The sequence below is a fragment of the Alligator mississippiensis genome, chromosome 1 (assembly GCF_030867095.1).
Source record: "Alligator mississippiensis isolate rAllMis1 chromosome 1, rAllMis1, whole genome shotgun sequence".
Taxonomy (NCBI): Eukaryota; Metazoa; Chordata; order Crocodylia; family Alligatoridae; genus Alligator; species Alligator mississippiensis.
This window is the reverse complement of record NC_081824.1, coordinates 188983022-189002813: the sequence shown is the minus strand read 5'-3', so window position 1 is coordinate 189002813 and position 19792 is coordinate 188983022.

The following is a 19792-nucleotide window of genomic DNA, read 5'->3' as shown; positions in this document are numbered from 1 at the left end:
CAACATAACTTACAATGGAGTAGCTTTAGCTCTGATTCTTTAACAGGTAATTTTAACTGGTTTAGAAATTTACATAATCTGTTCTCTAATTTTTTTTACATTAGAGTAATGTGTCATCTATATGTTCCCTGAGGAGACAATGAGTTGTAAGTATTATGTGTAGGGACCTACTCAAATTGCTATTTCATGGAAATCATGGAATTGGGTGATCTCTGGGAAATCTGAGGGGGGGGGGGAACTTACTAAAAATAAAGTGTTGGGTCCCCAGTGGGAGCTCGCAATCCTCCTGGCTGCACAGTGAATGGGGCCGCTGGCAAGAAAATGAGCAGGCAAAATGGCTACTGACCCTGCCCTTTGCTGCTGATTGGCTGGGAGGGCTGCCTTTCATTTGTCCCTGCCCCTCTCCACCAATCAGCAGCTAGGGTCAGGGCCACATGATGGACAGCCTTCCACCAATCAGTGGTGAGGGGTGGTGCCATATGGTGGACTGCCCTTTCCACTAATCAATGCTGGGAGGCAGGGCCACCAGGGCCCCACTGACCAATCAGAGGCATGGGGGGGGGGCATCACAATAAGCCTGTGAAAACAGCTGTGGGGCCCACAAGCTGCCTGCAATTTTGGCCAGCCCCGGCCTTGAGTTGAGTAGACTCCTAGTTATGTGCCAAGTTCACAACCAAAGGAAGAGACTCTACCTTCTCACTTACCTGTATTCTTGTTTTGTCTCTTCTCTCTTCATATTTTTCTCCCCTTTGATGCTCTGGGGTTGGGTACATTCCAAATTTCAGAACTCAGAGATGAGAAGCCCTTAGATAGGGTGAGTTTTATACAGGGGTACTAGTGCCTCCTGAGTCTGGGGGGGCACACTGCAGACCGGAAGTGGCAAACTTAGCAAACTGCAGACCACTGGCCAGAACACAGGTAAAGCTACCTCCATCCCCTGGGCGGAGGTGGTGGGGGGCGGGCCCAGACCTCAACTGCTCTGGGCCCTGCGGGAGGCACTGCAGCCTCTCTGCCTGCCTCTGTGGGGCCGCAGTTTGCTGTCCTTGAGTGGTGCCGAGTCAAGGGCAATCTCAGGGGGGCCACAAGCTCTCCCGTGCCCCTCCTACCAGTTGCCTGTGGCTTTATATATGTCTCTGAACTTTAAAAGTGGCTCTTTTCTCTAAAATGTTCCCATGTAAAACCTCAAACCAGATACCCAAATGATCAAGTCCAAACCTTGGAAAACTGTATCTGAATCCAGATGCATCTCAGGTAAATTTCTGTGGAAGTGACCTGAATGTTGCTGACACAATGGCTCATTTAATGTGAGTCAGATGCTTTCCAGTACTTTTGAACAAAGAATCCAGCCAAAAGATTTTCATATACTTGACTTGCAAAATTTGCCAGTTTCCTCTAGATACTGTGCAAGTAGTAGAAAGCTTCAGGTTTTAGGTTTAAGCAAGATACGCACTGCTTGAGCCATGCAAGACACAGCTCATAGCTCAGTTCCATTTCTCTGGACACTGCGAATCACAAGAATATCACTAATAGAAATATAGTATAACAGGGTTATGTAAAGAGTGTGGCCATATGGATTTCTGGCAGTGGTGTTGCACTCAGCAGCCAAAGCAATGGAGCTGAAGGAAGTAGGGAGAAAAGGGAAAGGTTAGAAGATGCAAATATCTCATGAAGCCTTTTAATAGGATAAAGAAAGAGTGTATATGTGTATGGGGAGGCATGGATAAGAAAATGTATGAGACACATTGGGCATGTCCAGATGAGTGTGCATGTGCAGTATGTGGTGCCGCAGACCCATCTGTGGTGCCACAAACAGCACGCGCTATACATACAGGCATTCACTGCATTTCTAATTTGCAACACAGCGAGGTTTTTTTTTACGCTGGGAGATCCTGGTGTCAAAAAACCCTGTGCCTGAAAAAAGCATGGCAGTGCATATGATAGCAGCATGTGCCACTCAGAATCTGAGTCTGGTTGGCTGGAGCCATGCTCTGGTTGCTGACCAGGCTCTGTGTGCTGGGTCATTGCTTCTGGAGCCCCAGAAGGCCTCTAGGACCTCAGATCAGGCTGCTGGGGCCAGCGCAGGTGCTTGACCCAGCCTCCCCTACACCACCCAACTTGCTGCGCACCAGGGTGCGCATGTAGGGGCATTCCCCTGGGATAAGTAGCAGCAGCACAACTATGTTTCACTGCTGTTTGTCCCCAGGGAAACGTATGTGCACACTTGTCTGGACATGTCCATTAGGTGTGCGAGGTACTTTGACTAATTAAATTTGTTAGCTGTGCCACAGCAACTACTTTCTGCTTTCATTAATTCTACCAAAATTCAGCAAATAGAAGTTATTTGAACCTATCCTTTTGCCAGCAAAGGAAGTAAAATTGAGAGATGTTACCACAAGCTTATGCTAGCAGGGAGATCAGAAAAAAAGGTAGCTGTTTCTGCAGAGCAGGAACAGAATGGTTTTTGTGTAGATAAGCCCTCCCATTCTTAGTGTTTTTCATAGACATCTTTTTGTCCAAAAAAGCTATTGCTTCTAGTAGCTTAGTATTAAATAATTATCTATGTTGGAGTTAGGAGTAGCATAACTATGAAGTGGTCAAGCATTAGAACAGGCTACCTAGAGAAGATGTGGATACTCCATCTCTGGGAATTTTCAAGAGCAGACTAGCTGGCACTTGGCTAGGATGCTTCAGTCAGAGACTGGACTAGAAGATCTTGTGTGATCCCTTCCACCTCTCCTTTACTATGATCCTATGAGACACTGCAGCATTTATTCATAAGAAGTGTAAAGTATCTTCCTTATATTCAAATGGCATGAGTTTTGCTGTAAATTTGGGAATACTTTTATTTTTAGTGAACTCAGGCCAAATTTGAATAAATCCAGACTATATCTGATAAAGTTCCTTTACCTCCAAGGTATTGAGAAAAGACTGACGTTTTTAGGAGGGTGACATGAAGCTAAATAGTTTTTCATGTTTTCAACCTCAGAGCATACAACACTGCTTTCTGTTTTGTTTACATCCCAAATTGCAAGTTTCTGCCTGGCATATGTAGAAAAGTTGAATTGAGCCAAAAAATCCATTTTCACTCAAAACTGGCCTACATTCAATTAAAAGATTTGTAAACTTTGACCAGCTTGTCAGTTTATAAATGACCCTCTCCCCTCTCTCCCCCCCAGGCAACACCCACTTTTCAGGTATCATTACAATTTGTTTTCCCCAAATCTAATTAGAATATATTTTACTGACAATGGAACCTTTAGCTAAAATAGCTAAATTATACCCCTATCTTTTTCCATAAATGGCATAGAATCCTGATATCTCCTCTGGCCCTGGACACTGGAGCCCTCAATGAGTTGGTTGTTTCTTTTAAATAAGATGGGCATCATAAATGACTTTAATTTCTCAGGTCGATATTATCCTGCTGGGTTGACTTTTGGAGGTTTAATTTCACATGAAGGGAACTTTTGATAAGTTACCAGATGAGACCTGTTTGTAGCTTCTCCTCTAAAAGAAAGGACCCTCATTCCATCCAGCAAGAGCACACACCAACTGCTGAAACGTCCTTAGCCTGACGAAGGGTTTTTGAACCCGAAAGCTTGCTTAATAACTTTTCTCCAACTATTTGGGCTGGCCTAATAAAAGAGATCAGATTCACCCAAGGATCCTTGTCTGCCTATGTCCTTAGACCAACACGGCTACAACTTACACTCCTGCAAGAAAAAGAAGGCATTGAAATGTTCTGCTACTTGGCGGATCTGAATGATAATTTTTTTGTGCTAGATTACACTCTAAAACTTTTCCTGTTGGATTAGTCTTTCACTAGTCATAAAGTGTTCTACCATCGGATGTTTTTTCTGTACTATCACCTTTGGGCTTTCTCTCCATTAAAATCATTTTGGAGACTCAAGCAATTGGTGAGTAACACACCTACCTTACCCTTGTAAAATTTAAAGTATGAATATGTTTCCCCTCCACATGAAGCAGACTGTTCACACAAAGACCTTTCCAGGAAGCTTTCAAGTTCTCTATCTCTGTGTTTGGTCTTAAGTTGTCAAAGTTACTGTTCATTTGCCTTTCAGATCTCTGAATAAGACAGTGTCTTCAGGGTTCTGAATAGCTATTGGATGGTGGAACTAAAAACCAGAGCTGTACCTTCATATTCTATTGTATTTGATGAAGGATTCTTAGCAGCATTTTGTCTCTTCCTGTTTAGAAGATATCTCCTTTGCTGACAGAGTTTAATACATGATAGTGATCAAGGTATATCATAATATTAACCCCGTTACTGCCAGTCAAACTAATACTATTTTGTGCCAATATCTGTGTATAGGTGGTGTCCCAAAGCACCTCAGGAGTATTTAAGAAGCAGAGGCCTCTAAAGATATGAGTTGTCAGTGACAGATACAGATAAACTACTCAAACTTTCAAATATTAATGCTGCATATAGTTCTCGTATCTAGAAACATGCACTGTACACTATAGAAAATCACCATATCTGGTAGGAAAAAGGCTTCTATTTTTCCTCATATTATATGTGCTTTATTCAAAATGATATCTTCATACCGAAACAAAAAGATTTGAGACAGAATTCAAGACAAGAACTTATAAACCAAAAATCTGTGGCACCATCAAGTAATGTGAAGTAACACAGTTTAGGTGATACAAAGACCCTCTTCCCAGTGAAATTAGAAATCACAATACCACTTGCTAGGAAACTGTTGTAACCCAGGTGTACTGGAGTGTGTACCCCCCTCTCCAATAGAAGGGGATGGTCAGCAGGGTGTAAGTGCTGGAGATGGAAACTGCAGCTTACTTGAAGCTTCCCCTTCTCTGGTGTCTCTATAGAGGAAGACCAGGACACAATATCTTACCTATATACATGGTTTATTCAGATGCAGAATAAAAGGGGAGGGGAGAGAATAAACTGGATGGGTGATAAAGATAAATATTTACATATGGTATATTAAAGTCAGCAAATAACAGAACAGGTAAGTATAGCAGTCCTCACCCAGGGATCCTCAGATGGTAAGTATGTCCCAGTAATCGATGGGCAAGCACCCCCAAAATGTAAAGCATAATAAACAGTTAATAAACACTCCAGAATAGAAAACACAACAAGCACTTAATAAACACTCCAAAATATAAGATGCAGCAAGCAATTAATAAAAACTAGGGGTGTGCGAAACAGGCCGTATTCAGTTCGGATTCAGATTCGGCCTGAATCAGAGACAGTGATTCGATTCGTTGATTTGGATCACTGTCCCTGATTTGAATCTGAAGATTTGATGCTGATTCGGAGAATCAGCAATTTGTCCATAGACACAGCTTTAAATGTTTTTTCTACATACCTCCACGTACCAGGCATGGCTTATGAACGCTGAGATGCTGGGGCAGATGGAGCATCCCAAATCCCCCCCCGTGTGCTCAGCGGCGAACCCGAAAGTGGCCTGGAAGTAATTCCCCTTTGCACCCCCCTGGCTTGGTGAATGGTCATGGGGGAACCCCAGGTGCCACCCCAGACCCAGGAGGCACCAGTTGCCAAGCTGGGGGGGGGGCGGAGTGGGGGCCCACTACACTCCCCAGCGGACCCGGAAGTGTACCGGAAGTACTTCTGGTCTACTTCTGGGTCTGCTGCCAAGTGTGCTGGGGAACCCCCCATGCTCCCGTGGGACACTTCATGTGCCCCAGCATCTCAGCATTCACGAGCTACCTGGTACCTTGAGGTATGTAGAAAAAACATTTAAAGCTGTGTCTATGTCCAAATCTCTGAATCTTTCTGAATCTCTTTGAATTGATTCAGACAGTTCTGATTCCATTCAGAGAGATTAAAGGGTCTCCTGATTCAGTTAGGATTCGGAGATTGGACCACTGAATCAGGCTGAATCTCCACCGAATCGCATCAGGGACCGAAGCTTTGCACAGCCCTAATAAACACTCCAAAATATAAGGCACAGCAAACAATTAATAAACACTCCAAAATGTAGGGCATGGTAATCCCAAATACCCACCTCCTCTAGAGGAGTCTCTCTCTCTGTTTAGCATAAACCCCCTCTTATGGGGCTATCCACTGTGTCCCTCTGCAGTGGGAAACCCCTTGCCTGAGAACTCTCACTTCCTGGTGAGTAGGGGTCCAGCAAGGGTTCCCAGTGTTTTGTCCCCAGCTTGGCAAGTGGCTCCTGCAGTGGGTGCTCTGTCTCAGTCCCCGTGAGGGTTGTATGGCTCGTTCACATGCCTGGATGGCTTGGCCTTCTCAGCAGGTTGCGAGTCTGGGCCACCTCGTGTGTGCCCAGGGCCGGGGCTCCAGTACAGGCTCACCATGCTACAAAGCCTGTGCTGCCCAAGGGTCCTCGTGCCCAGCAGTGGGGAATAGGGCCCGAACCACCCCCTGCCACCTCCGAGGGTCCTTGGCCTGACAATGACTTTCGGACCCTCTGTGCAGCAACGCCTGAACCAACTCACCATGGGCTCTTGCAGCAAGGGGTTGGGGATGCGGCCGCCTGCTGCTCCTGTCCAATGGTGGAGTCTTTGGGCTCTTCAGGGCAACTGGAAGTGCCCTCTGGGTAGTTCTTCCCCAACTCTTCCTCAGCCCCAGCTTCTTCTTTCTTCTCCATCCCTCATTGTCTCTCCCCCCTGTGCTGTGCACGCAGCTCCTTATACACCATTTTGGGGCTCCACCTCAAGACTGAAGACTGGCCAATCAGGAGGAGGTGGAGCACAGTCTTCAATTAGGTCTGCTCCTCACCTCACCCCAGTGTTGGGGCGGGGCAGATTCCTTCTGGTCTCTAATTGGTGAGTTTGCCCCACCAATTGCTTTGGCAATTCTCTAAGCCTGAGGAACCAGGCAAAGATAGGTAAGCCTGCCACACTGTGTTTAAACACAAATTGTGCTAGAACAGGCTGTTGCAGTTTTGAATTTCAGTGTAGATCAGGGCTAACCTGGCTTCTACACCAGAGTTCATGAAATTGCCTAAGGATCTACTTAGAGAGAACTGAAACCAACATGTACTACGGGACTGCGAGTCTGAAACAACTTGATATAAGTCTTGATTTTCTGAGACAAAGGCTCTGTCTATACCAAGATTTGAAACTCTGATTTAGTGGCTTTCAAATTGTGAAGTAGAGAGCCAGGCAGTTAACAATATGTTTTCTCCATATTCTTTCAAATGAGATTTCTCTGTTGACTCTGCTTTGCATTCCCCAGAATACACCTTAGTCTGAGTATCTCAAGGTTCATATGGAGTTTTTTCACATATTTAGCTTGGCAGTAAAATAGAAAAATTATAAAAAAAATAAATTACTTGAAGCAAAAAAAGAAAAAGAGAAAGAAAAAAAAGAGAGAAAGAAGTAGTACCTATTTCTCCATCATTCTATATCAGTGGTGTGAAAGTCATCCTTGTTCTGTATCTAGACTGTGGAGCTCCTTATGAGTTGGATACAGCCCAGGGCATGACTCCAGCCTGGGGCATGCAGTGGCAACAATGGCTCTAGCTCTGACTTGGGGCATGTGGTGTGAGTGGCAGCTCTGACTCCAGCACAGAGTAACTTTGGGATCCAGTGTCAGAGGAGGTAAAGAAAGCATGGTAGCTGCAGTAGTGCTGGTGGTAGTGATAAGTTAAGTGGCTGTAGGGCAGCTGAGGCTGTCTCAGCCCTTGGTTGCTCTGCTGCTACCAATTACTATGTCTTTCAGGGCCGGAGGGCCCTAGATTCTATCAAAGATCACTCCGCCAAAGCGTGCTCCCCAACTTCCAGATAGAGCAGCTCTATAGGCCAGATCCAGTCCGCAGGCCATATATTAGATGGTCCTGTTCTCTGTAATTACAGATAATTTGTAGTCTTGCCCAATTTATAAATTCCAGTTCAGATTAAAACTACAAGAAAGTAGAGAAGTAAAAACTGTAATTTATCCTTTTTCTGCTTGTAGAATACAATTACCTCAGTCTTACTGATGATAATTTTTTATTAAAAGTGTGCTTTCAGCTTGTTCTTTGTGCCTCTTAGGACAACATTTATAGTAGAAAGGAGATGAAATGGACTGAGGATTGGTTTGTATTTTAACAATCAAACTTTAAACATTGTAAGAGATCAAGTGGCTTCCCATAAGCTGATATGAATGGATTGCTATGGAAACATATTTTTAGAATAAGAGAGATTTACTAAGAAAAGGAAGGTAATTGTAGCCTTACATTCCAAGTAGGTACGAAATTATTGGAAGTATAAACCATTTGCAGCTGGCAACAATATCCTAACATTTGTCATGCAGGTGTAGCTTTAATTTCTACCTTTGTAAAATGAGGCACAACCTTTCCACCTGTTTTGTTTCTACCATATGCGCTGACTTTTATTTTTGCTGGGAAGGGGGGAGGGAGGGGCTAAGATGATGGACATGTGGAAAATTTTATGCATTTCAGGTGACAGCCCTCTTCCCAAGGGGACCAGGGGCATTGGGCCCCCATGTACTCGGCGTCTCTGATTTCTACAGTAGTTGTGTCCTTTCCCATACTATAGTGAATAGATTACATATTGCTGATGTAAAATGTGAGCAAAGGTCCTTCCTATGATTCATTAGAATGACTTAAGGCTAAAACCACAATGAGGAAATATTTGGCTTAAAAGGAACATATGATCTGGTTAATTGAAAAAAAAATCTGTTTTTAATTAGTATCCAAAATTTAGAGAAAGTAGTTCAAGTACTAGTACTTTTCCCCGAAACATGAAGGGATCTTTCAGTGAAGGCATCTTTTCTAACAGTTACTGGAGAGGGAATCAGCAGACTTAACACATTTGCTTGTTTTTTTCCTACAATCTGAAAGCTATTTCAAATTGCATCTTTTTAAAAATTAATGATTTAGAACTATTGAACCTATAGAGTAGTTTTGATTTCAGAGATTAAGTTGAAGATCTCTGTCTCTTTGCTTTCTATATCCCTGAGTATTTTTCATCTCTAGGAATTTTTAAGCAATTTATAATCCATTAAAATCAGCAAAAATCTCCTTCAAAGATCCTTTTCTCAAAATACTAGTTACAGTCTTTTCAGGGGTTATTTACAGATATTCATATCACCTTACACCTTCTAACCTTTTAATCCTTGCTCTCTCATTCTGCTCATTAGGCTATCATTCTGATTAGATTACTTTCCCTTATTGTAGCAATGTCTCAATGCATACCCATTTTAAAGAATCCTACCTGTAGTGATTACTGGACTCAGTAAACTCAGACATACATGAATAAGAACTACCAAAACCTTTATTTGTGAAGCAGTAGGCAAGACCCCTTCAGACCCTTTGTCTGGCTCTAACTAACGCGCTTAACTGAGGGACCCTCCCACAATTCCCAGCTTCTGTAGTCTCTCTTCTGTTATAACTTCTCTCACCACCAAACCCTGGTCTAAATTTCTGCTAAGATTCTTGTCCGGTCTCTCCTCACTTTCATCTTTATGCTCATGGAATATGCTTTGTACAATTGTTATCCAGGGTTTCTTTTTTCCTGGTCTGTTCTCGACCCTCTTGAATCTGACTTCCACCAACAACCCATGCTCCACTAACTGCTCTTGACAAAGTCTCTGATAACTTATTCCTGGCTGAATTTCAGGGCCTGGGCTTTATCTGTATCTTTGACCTCACCCTGGCTTTAAGCATCATTGATCACACCCTACTCTTTGCAATTTTATCCTCATCTGTTCTCTGATGGTTCCTTCCTTTCTCTCTGGTTACTCTTTCAGTATCTCATTTGGTAGGTTATCCTTGCACCATTCCTTCTCTTGGGTTCTCCTTTTTCTCTCCATATAGCCTAACTTCAGGTGCTTTTACCTTTATGGTGATGGCAGATACTGCCTTTTTACTGGTGAATTATTTCTCTTAATCTATTGCTTTTGTCACAGAACCAGGCCCCAGGCTGGCCATGATGCCCCTTGGTGGCCATGTGATTCCTGCTTTATTCTGGCTCCTCGGGGTACCATCCCATTTTTTTCCTGTCACGCCTTGATAGAATTACTTTATAGTAAAAGAGAGGCTGCCCCAGGGTCCCTCCTGTACCCAGCTGACCCTAGTCTTGCCTTTTAAGCATTAAGTGGGGCCCTGCGTCAGTGCCTGGCTGCGTCAGTGCCTCAGGGCACCAGTTACCTTAAGGACTATTGTTGGCCTCCTCCTGAACATGTAGCCATGCCAATGCCTCACAGATGTTACTTTAAGTTGTTCACTGGACCCTCTGGGCTGTCTCTCACACTCCTGTTGGCCCTGGCAAGGCTTTCCTCTTTCCCTGGGCTCCCATTCCTAGTTTAGCTTATATCCAAAACACACTCTGTTCCTATATCCCAAACACTTGTTTGCAAGCACATCCTTTCACACCTTTCCTGCACCTTCCTCCATTGACTAGTCCATACTCACCTGGGAAATGGGACATAGTGATGTAAGCAGGATTGTCTGAACTGAGCAAAACTGGGACTCAAACCTAGCTCTCCCACATTGCTGCTAACTGCCCTATTAAGTTATTGGCTATTCCAGTAAAGGGTATGGGTGTTCTTGTGTCTGTCTGTCTCTTTCATTTCAGCCAGAAATTCAATCCTGGATGTAACAAACCTTTCCAAATGAAAGCTTATTTACAACCATTTTTTTTTAAATGAAAAATTTTGATGCATTGACTTTTCCAAGGCAAAAACACTTTGTCGAACATTTTGTTTACTTCAAGGTTCATGGGAAAGGGAAATCATGGAATGGCCCAGCACAAGGTTATGCATGCCTTGTGCTTCACTACAAATTAATGATGTCAGGTATGTTGTCCTTGAGAATTAGGTGTATATGTAAACACAGACAGATTTAAGGACATGTTCCTAGCAGCACTTTCTATTACAAATTCATATATCTGATAGTTGCCATAATCACCCAGATCATCACCATGTTGACTCTAGGATGCTACAGTTCTATCAAGATATACTAATATTTTTGGTAAATATAGGCCAAAATATGTTTCATTAGTAATGTGTTAGAAGTTAAATAGTTGTCTTGTTAACAGTATGAACTGCATGTGTTTTTCCTGAATATCAATGAAGTTGCTTAAACCCTTTATGTGGCTTATAGCTATTTTTATGATCTTTATGAAAAAAATAAAAACAGATAGCACCTTCATGCTAAACATGTTAAATATTTTCATTATTAATTTATTGTTTGTAATAAGTTTAGCTCTAATCTGGTGTTTATTAAAACTGGACAGGATTTATTAAATTGGTTCAAGATTATCAAACATGTTCAGATCTTTACATATATTATATTAATTCTCTTTCTAAATATTTGCAAATTTTATTAAATCTTTGCAAGAATTAAAAAAAACACTACACAAGGCTAAAATAGACTCTGTTCCTAATACTGATAGAATGTACCAGTTACAAGAGATACCAGGAAGCAGCATCAGAAGTGAACAACATAGTGAAAGAAAAATGATCCTAAAAGTATTTTTAACATGAATTTCTAAGGAATTTATTGTCCCCAAGAAGCCTGTTTAGAGGTTTTCAATGTGTTTCTCATGGCCAGTTGTGCTCTCCATGGAGGACACAGGAGTCTGCAGGGACAAAACTGTTCTTTATGTCATCTTTGCATTTCCAAATCTGGGGATTTCAGGGGCATTGGTTTAGCCACTGTAGAGCCAGGCACCCTAAGCTGAGGACTGCAACCAGGGACATTTTGGAAGTAGAATATTATGGTTAATATAGTGGACTGGGATTTAGATGTTCTGAATTCCCAGTTTGTCCAACACTTATTATTTGGATATGGGCAAGTTATTGTGATTAATAATTTTTTAAACAGTGACAATTAAACTTAAATATCTCAGATTTAGGTGGCCAGCCTGAGAAATGTGATTTTCAAGGGGTCCGTAAGTGCTTGGCATTTTCTTTCAATCAAGTGTTCTTTAAGATGTCTCAAGATGAGTACCCCAAACCGCTGGTCACTTTTTAAAATCTTGGCCTTGATCTTTTTCTGTCTCAGCAACTTATCTGTAAGAGCAGGATGATTATGCTGTGCTTTTTTCACAGGAATGTTGTGAAGATCAAAGATGAAATGCATGGGTTTGAAGAAGCAACAAATGAAAATGAGAAGAAAACAGGAATTCTGGATATTGTTTATTTTATTGCATTCAGTGACAAAAGAGGGTGAGAGGAAATGTGAGATTTCAAATTGCAAATTTTTAAAATTAAAGATATATATATATATATAATCGTTCATGCAAGTTTTTAAATGAAAAATGTACTTGTATGTTCATACAAAATGGAGAATAGAATTGACATTTCTACATTTTTGTGAACTTGTGGATCTGAACTAACACATGCATCGATTGAACCAGCTGCCTGCTACCTGGGGTTTCTCTCAACCAAGACATCCACTGGGTTTCTTTAAAATCAGCTTTATGGATGCTTTGCACAGTCAGAGCAGACCAAAGAAGCCTTTCTAGAAGAGAGAAGATAGCAAAAAAACCCCCAAAGACCCTCTTCCCTGAAAATCTTCTGTTTTAATTTAATTTGAACTTATTTTTCACTGTTTTTTCAGTTTGGCAAACACAAAACAAATATTATTTTCCCACCTTTATCATGAACATAATATAAAAATATTAAAATGAATCACTACATGAACCAATTAAATTTACAAATCAAACCTGTGCAAAGAAGCTTTCTTTATTTTACCAATACAAGATTTTCATAGCTCCTTTGAACCTGTTTAAAGGTTCCAGTAGGCATTCTGAGACAAGATAGGTTACTCATTCTAATTCAGTGGTCTCCAACCTTTTTAAGGTGAAGATTGCTTTTTGAAGTAAAAGGCAATCTAGGATGTACTGCACCTTCCTCCCCCACTCCCCCGGGCCTCTGCTGGGGTGTGTGCAGCAGTGGGAGCCTCCGTGGATGCCTGGCCAAGCTACCCAGGCTCTGACCCTTCCCTGGCCTGGCCCAGCCAGGGCCTCACTCAGCTGGTGGCAGGGGGCGCAGCGGGGGATTCTCCCATTCACCTGGCCCAGCCCTGGCCCAGCCTAGCCCAGCCACATGCATCCTGCCACTCCTACATCCCACTGCTCCCAGACTGCATCCTGACTGCTCCCCATGTGCATCCTGCCACTCCCAATCGTGGAGCCTCTGACAGTTGATCTCAGTCTGGGGGGGTAGCCCCCCCCCCAGACTGAGATCGACTGTCAGGGGCTCCCCAATCAACCAGTTGGTGACCACTGTTCTAATTAGTCCTTCCCAAGAAGTAACATTCTATATTGAGAGCCACACGACAGGTGCAAAATTCTTTCCTGGATTTGACAACTTCACAGTTATTTTTTAAAAAAAATCACTTTTAGTCTGATTTTTACAATCCAAATCTGCAGTGATCAGTATGATCAGGAGGTGAACACATCAGCAGTCCTGGAAAGTAAGGTATGAGTTGCACAGTTAACAGGTTACTATGAGAGATGAACAGCACAACCAGATTCCACTTTCATTTTTTCAATAAATCATCAGATAAATTTCCCCATTCATGGCTTCATTGCAAAGCCAGTTCCATTTTTAACAATCATTCATCCAAGAGTTCTCCAACTAGAAACAAGAACAAAAAAATACCCACAATTCATTTGTATTTCACATATAGGAATGTACTGTGTTACAGGCCAGATCATCATCTGATATAAAATAATATAGTTCTTTTGGCTTTTTTGGCTATAATCTACCCCCAAATGTTAATCAATCTATTTTCAGAATATTTTCATTTATATATAACCTTTGAGGGTTCTGGTCATATGCGTATTGTACATATCTTTCCCCCAGCCATTCATTCAAATAGTCTTCACTGCATTTCTGTGTATCTTTAGTTATGGGTAAAGAAAATGCACTTCTAAATGTATTTCTAAACATCATTTAAACCATCTTTAGTTATGAAATATGTTACTAAGTCTCCAATTCAGCAAAGCATTTAAACATGCATATAACTTAAGCAGACAAGGTTCTTTGGGTAAATATAATATCTTTTATTAGACCAACTAAAGACTGTAATTGTAAAAATTGTGCTTGGCAAGCTTTTGGGTACAAACACCCTTCTTTGGGCACAGGGAGAGTAGCTTTAAATTTAAACTCTCTCTGTCTGGGAAGAAGGATGTTTGTACCCGAAAGCTTGAAAGAACATTTTTTCCAACTATTTAATTGGTCTAATAAAAGATACCACATTTACCCAAAGAACCTTGTCTGCCTATGTCCTTAGACCAACCTGGCTACAACCAACAACCCTATCACTTAAGTGCACCCATAGTCTGACTGGCTTCCTGTGCATGTAAATTGGGGCATGCTGTTTGTGACTCACTTAAAAATTCTGGTGGTCTCTGTCAGCTAATTCCAATAATATAGCATGAGGAATCTCCTCTAGGAATATAGGTGACCTAAATGGTGGAAAAGCATCAACTTTTGTTTGGGAATGTTTTGTTTGGGATGTTTCTGATCCATAAGGTTCTAAGAGTTAAAATGAGCAAATGAAAGGCCAAAAGCAGGAAATATCTATTAATAAGGCTTTTGGCCCCTGCCCATATAATGTGATTCATGTGGCCTGTCCTTCCACCTATAGGGAGTCCCACTTGGAGTCTGCCTTCACAGATTAGATTAACAGATGTTAAGGCAAAGGGAGCATTAGATCATTTGGTGTAACCTTCTGTGTAACACAAGCCAGACTGTTTCTTCTAGCATTGAGACCAACAACTTTTGTTTGTTTAAACCATATCTTCCAGAAATCCTCTGGTTTTGACCTGAAGACTTCAAGGGATGAAAATTCCTTGTGGCAGAAAAAAAATATTATGGTAGAGTGGTTTAATGTGTAGTCACCCCAATCTATAAAAAGTTATGCCTTATTTCTGATTTGAATTTGCCTCATTTTCCTTTCTGAAGGTAGGGGCCAGGCCTTTGTGTGTCGCCACATACATTTTGATGGAGTTGCATAGGAATATCTTGCAAACAATTCTTGAAACCTGCACAGTCCTTTGTGTGGCTTCACTGGAGCTTCAGGTAGCTTTAAATTTAGAACTTGTTTACAGAGCATACAGCTAGATTGAATATCCCATGAGCCATAGGTATCAGTTTAAACAGCTCCTGACGGAATGGGAAGTTATTGTTTATGAATTTTTCTTCTGCATTTGTTAACATTTGATCACTCTATAGCACATTATGAAAATGCATTTTGGGTGGTGGCAGCCTGACCCAGTAGTTCTTGTGTATGTACACTGATTTGGATAGATTAATTTGGCATATGAAAAGCAGCTTCATTTACTGTCCTTGACATAACTAACCATACATTAACAGGAAAGCTTCTTGGTATCTATGCTTACTATTTGTTCAGAATCTTAATAGATGGGCTTTGTACTCATAAATTTGTAGTGCTGCTTACCCTATATTTTAAGTCAAAGTGGATCTTTGTGTTGAGGATTCTCCACCTCCTTTTTTTTCCTTTTACAAAAGAGATAAGTGTTTTCACTCACCTTTTGTGACTTACAAGCAATTGAATAGCACTTGTTGTGTTTGAATGTCACATTATATGTATTGTAACTGATAAAGAAATGTCATTTTCCCTCTGTTGCTAATATCTCTTGAGACACTCTTAGAAACAAGATGTTTTGACTCAAAGCATTTGCCTGGTAAAATATATTTAAATTAACAACAGGAATTTTGTTAGAGAAAATAGACCTGAATTTCTCTTTTTCTAGTCATGTACAATACAATGATTTGTACAATACAATGCACCATCACTGCAAACATCTGGGGGAACTAACTTGAAAAATACAGTTGTCTTGGTATAGTGACTCTTCTGCGTTGACAAAGATTAGATGCAGGCATATGTACCCACCAAATTATCCCAAGTGAAAGGGCCTGGCAATTTAACACAATATTAGTAAGCATATTAATTGCTTGCTCAAAGTACAAGTGCATAATCCAAAGGAAAACAGACATGTTACATGGGTGAGCATTTGGCATCTTGTGGTCAGCGTCACTGCAGAACACTTACTTTTTCTCTGGTCTCTCTCGCTGCTTTGGTACCATTGATCAAATTAAAGTGAAGTGTTTTACTATTATTTTTTGTACAAAACCATGGAGACATACTATCTTTTCAATGAACGTTTAAATTAATTAGATTAGCATCCTATAGTAACAATGGGTTTGATTTCTGAAGTCAGTTAACCAGTATGAAAAAAAATGGAAAGGATAGAAGAATTAGACTACATACCATTATATAGCTGTATGTTTTGCCTTTGACCTTGGGTCAAAAGGCAACATACAGACTATATCTCTCTCCTTAAGCATTTTGACTATAGGCATAACAGCCCTTAAAATTAGGTCCTAGGCCCCTGGAAAGTTATTCAACAGGCATGTCTACATGTGCAATTAACATGCCTGAATTTTCTGCGCAGAAAATGCAGGTGCATTAAACTGTGGCCCTGCATGCATCTGAACGTGTGCCCATCGGGGGCAAACTTGTTCCTGATGGGAGCAATTTAGTCCAGGGCTGTCCTGGCTGCCAGGTACCTGCCTCCCAACCACCTAGAGATCAGGACTTGGCCCAATCTCCAAAAGGCTGGGAGAGCTGTCCTGGCTGCTGGGCAGCTGCCCCCCAACCAGGTGGCTGGGAGGCAGCTGCTCAGCAGCCAGGACAGCTCTTCCAGCCACATGGAGATCAGGATGTCCCAATCTCCATGTGGCTAGAAGGAGCTTCCCTGGAGCCAGGACAGCTCTTGCAGCCACATGGGGCACTTTTACACATGCTCCAGAGGTGGGGAGGGGAGCAGTGCTTTAATTAGTGCAGCTCTGAGAGCCACTCTAATTAAAGCATCACCATGTCTTGTGTATCAGCATCCCTAATCTTAAAAATGGTGGCGAGGGTGCTTGAATTAAAGTTCCTTCAATGAGCTTTAGTTCAAGTTCCCCTGCTGCCATTTTGAAGTGCAGAGATGCTGATACAGGAAATGCAGATATAGGAGACTCAGGAAGCTGCTGGAGCGTGGCAATTGCCATGCTCCAGCAGATTCAGTTAATCGAGTCTGCTGTGATGCCCTGGAATTCCAGCTCATTGAAGCAGCCTCCGTGTATAGGCACCCATGGAGATCAGGGCATTCCAGTCTCCATGTGGCTGGAAGGCAGTGTCCCACTGAGCTGGGACAGCTGTCTCTGCCCTCTGTGGCTCCCTACTGCCTAGCCTGATTGGGAGCAATTTGCTCCTCATCAGCATCTACACATGTGCTTCAGCACAGTAGTTTAATGCACTGATTTCTAGTACCTGTATCTACAGGTACTAGAAAACAGCACATTAGACTAATCTACTGTTCAATAATTGCTGTGCACGTGTAGACAGTGATGTTTTACTGCACAGTGGATTAGTCTAATGTGCAGTAAGGCATCTTGTGCAGATGCATCCAAAGACACAGGTTTGGGAACTACAGTCTCTGGAATCATGTCTCTGAATGGCAGTTCAGGGAGCCCAGATACTGAACAGGGAGCCACCTAGAGCTAGCCAATAGGAACCTCCTAGATTCATAGATTCATAGATGTTAGGGTCGGAAGGGACCTCAATAGATCATCGAGTCCGACCCCCTGCATAAGCAGGAAAGAGTGCTGGGTCTAGATGACCCCAGCTAGATACTCATCTAACCTCCTCTTGAAGACCCCCAGGGTAGGGGAGAGCACCACCTCCCTTGGGAGCCCGTTCCAGACCCTGGCCACTCTAACTGTGAAGAAGTTCTTCCTAATGTCCAATCTAAATCTTCTCTCTGCTAGCTTGTGGCCATTATTTCTTGTAAATAATGTTTCCTGTCCCTCTCTGAAACCTATTTGCCTGAGTTGGAGGTGTAGATTAGGCACATCTGTCCACTCAGGATTGAGAACCCAAAGTCCTTTTTTCAGAGTAGGTGCCTATGTGACCAGGAGTCACTCTTGTCAGGACACACGGGTGTCTGTGCATAGAGATAATGACATTTCATGTGGTAGCAGTCACCCAGAAAGTGGAAGACTTAGAATGTAGGCTCCTCTTTGCCTGAGGGGATTCAAACACACATTTCCTATTTGTCAGGAGAGCACTGTCACCTCCAGATTATGGAATACTTGAAGGGTGCTTCCTCTACCTTTCCTGATGAAGCTGGGCTATGGACCAGCTGAGACTTCAGGATTCATGAGACCAGAAGAAGAATGAGCAAAAGGGATCCTGATTATACAGACTAGTGGCTCGGGTGCCCAACTGGGGAACCTGGGTTCCAGGCCCTGCTTTCAGGATTATTTTTGCTTTTTTATTCAATAACTGTTGAATGTAAAATGTATAAATGCATAATAGTCTTAGGATCAGAGCATAGGACCTCCCACATCTGGCTGAGTGCTGTAACCACTAGGCTATGTAGTCATGCTTGCTCTTGCTCATTCCCCATCTGGCTCCCTGAATACAGGTGACTTTGTATTATTGGCTTCACAGTGGCTCACCTTCACCATGAGGGAGGGAAGATGCTTTTTCCCAGTCTGCCCTATAGCTAGGGAGTTAGGGTTCTCTTCTGGAAACATGGTTTTGAATCCTTGGGCAGACCAAGACCTAGAATCTGGATCCCTGACTATGAGACTGATATATAAAAGCATGTTACCACCAGCAGCAGTGTTTTCAAATGAATGTGATTATGGTTGCTGAGCTTTGTACTGAACTCAATGCTTTGTACTGTGCTCAGAGCGTGCTTAATGGATCAGGTCCTTCCAGGGACTTAGGCAGAGTTTAGTGTCTCCTGGATTCTATTCTGTATCACCTAATTGTGGCTGAGGTGGGTAAAACATGCGTAGCTGCTTGAATGTGATGTTTTTGTGCATGCATGGAAGTCTTAAATTTAGGCAGTTAGTGATAGGTGCAGTCTAAGATGTAAGCACTGGAGCAGGGATATTCTGGAATGCTTTTTGCAATATGGATGCCTAAATCTTGTTTAGTTGCTTAGTTTTACCAACCTGGATTTTATCCAAATCCCTAGAAATTACTAAATTAAGTTGGCTATAATGTTCCCATAGGGAATATTCCACTGGCATGCATTTCACTTCTGCCATGTCTCCTCCTTTGTCTGACCCATTCAAGAACCCTCATTTTCCTGGAGGATTGGGCAGCACAAAGCTACAATGCTGGCTTTCTGCCATCTGGCAATTCTCCTGTTTCGAGAAGAAAAAATACTGCCTGCCTTACTAGGGCAGTTTTCTATCCCAGCATAAAAAGGCTGTAGCAAGAGACTAGAATTAGGCCCATACATCTCTATATACACAGCTTACTAAAACTGTATACTCTCTAATAGCTACAACTTACCATTGTCTGCTCATCGTATCTTGTGGAAGCTCATGGTGATTTTTTCCATGCATCTTATCCAGCTGTATATTCTTATCATGTGCAGCTTCTGTTTGTTAGGTCCTTAGATAAAGACCTCTCTAAGTCTGATCCACACTCTCCTATTGTGTGTCTTCCTACATTGGTGTATGTGGCACATTTTTTCTTTTATGTCTCATCCAAGACTATCTTGGGCCATCCATCCGTCATCTGGTAATGTGACTTGCCCATTGTGATTTCTGTTACATAAATACAAATATATGGCCTGCATAGTGTTTAGCTGTGCTGCAAGAGGCACAGCTTCATATCCTTAAGAGATTAGTTTCTCTTGATTAATGCAGTTATGTTTCCAATTGCAGTCCTTGGTTATGCTTATTTTGTGTTGCTGATTCTTTTCCTCTCTGTCTCAGCAGAATTCAGCCTTGGATTAAGTGGGAATATTCTCAGTATATTTGAATGAAAGTTTTGAA